We start from the raw sequence: 1,911 nt of genomic DNA, 5'->3' as shown, positions 1-1,911 counted from the left end.
GAGCAGGAACTCGGAGGCAGGAGCAGAGGCAGAGAATGTGGAGGAGTACTGCTTCTTGTCTTGTTCCCTGTGGTGGTTTGAATACAGTTGGCCCAGGGGGTGGCACACTTAGGATGGTGATCTTGTTGGAGGAAGTGTGTCACTGTGGGGGTNGACTTTGAGAGAACTTCCTCCTAGCTGGAAGCCAGTTTTCTGTTTGCCTTCAGAACAAGATGTAAAACTCTCAGTCCCTCCAGCACCATGTCTGCCTGGATGCTGCCATGCTTCCTGCCTTGATGATAATGGACTGAACCTCTGAACTTGTAAGCCAGCCCCCAATTAAATGTTGTCTTTTATAAGAGTTGCCTTGGTCATGGTGTCTCTTCACAGCAACAGAAACCATAAATAACTACGACACTCAGCATTCATTGATCAGCCTGCTTTCTTAGAGAACCCAGGGCTGAGAAGGGGAAGTGAAGGCACAGTCCTGCCCCCTCCCAGGAAGCTATTCGATTCCTGCTGAGCTGTCTTCAGTGGAGTGACACTGAGCAAGCGCGAGAGAGCGTCACCCACTCTAGAGAAGGCTCCATGCTTAGGAGGAGTGAGCCAATGCAAAATGGACGCCNTGTTGCTGTGTGCGCTTTTTGTTGTTGTCTTTATGGTTTCCGTTTTTTGGGGTTTGATTTTGTTTTCTTGTTTTTGGCTGTTGTGTTTTTGAGGATGGGAGAAGGAACATGAGTTGGGGGTGGAGGATCTGGGGGGATTTGGGGGAGGGGTGAGAATATGGTCAGAATATACTGTATGCAAATTTAAAAATGTTTCAAATGTACTAAAAAAATAAATAAATAAAATAAAACACTAAGGAGCTAGCAATTCAGGCATGGAAAGAATTTCTCTTTCTCATCCACGGACAGAGNTCAACTGAGAACTGACTGACTGTCTCAGCGTCCCTGGTCTGGGTTTGTGAGCCTCTACTTGGTGACACCCTTGACACCTATTGCTGCTTGGTCCTGCACTTGGAAGCCTTGCTGAGGGCCACTGCTCAGTCTGGACTCTCCTGGTCAGGAACTCTGGCTCCTCGCCTCAGCACGTCCTCAGGTCCTGCTCGCTGGATGCTTGTAAGCCCTGGTTCAACAGTGTGGCCTTTTGTGCTCACTCACAGGCTAGACGTGAGTGCTGGGCTTGTGTTGCTGTCTGTCATCTGTCCCTGCTCTCTAGCTGCCATCTGTCCCTCCTTCTTTCCTCACTCTTTCTGTTTTACCTTTAGCTTGCTATATATGTAATAGACTCACTCAGATCCCACAGTGCAGCCTTGTAGGCCGCTCTCTGGACTGTACAGCACAAGACTGGAGGAGCTGGCAAAGGGATGGGCTGTCTGTGGTGGTAAGGAGCTTCCCCACCCCAGAAGTCTCTGCTGTCACACCCCTCAGGGTCCTGCACAGCCCGTGTGGTAGCACCTTCCTCTATGCCCACTTTTTCAAAATCTAGCCAATAAGAGGCTCTTAGCCCTGGCCACACCATCCCTGTCTTTTGAGAAGCCTAATGACAAGGGACTCAGCAGTCCCAGGCCAGGGGAACAAAGAATAGCAGCAGGGCTGGAAGACCAGCCCCCTCCCACACCAGGGCCACCCTCCTGGTTATAGGTTTATGTCTCCCAACTCACACATCGTTTTACCTTCACGTGGAAAGTTAATGATTCCTCGGGGTTGCCACGGCTTGAGTTTGCCGAGCCTCTTTAAATCTCTCTGCATGCTGAACTGGGGGACTTAAGCTGAGAGACATGCTGAGACTTCATCTCTTGGCTGCCCTGAATAGAACCCGAGGCCTTGTATATACTCAGCAAGCACCTGCTGCCCAGTTATTGCCAACACAGCCCAGCCCTGGGTCTCCAGATGTTGACAGCTTGCAGCTGACAGTATTTACTCCGGATCT

This window comes from Mus caroli, chromosome 8 (genome assembly GCF_900094665.2).
Source record: "Mus caroli chromosome 8, CAROLI_EIJ_v1.1, whole genome shotgun sequence".
Lineage (NCBI taxonomy): Eukaryota > Metazoa > Chordata > Mammalia > Rodentia > Muridae > Mus > Mus caroli.
The sequence above is the reverse complement of the archived record's forward strand: the minus strand, read 5'-3'. Positions refer to the sequence as shown.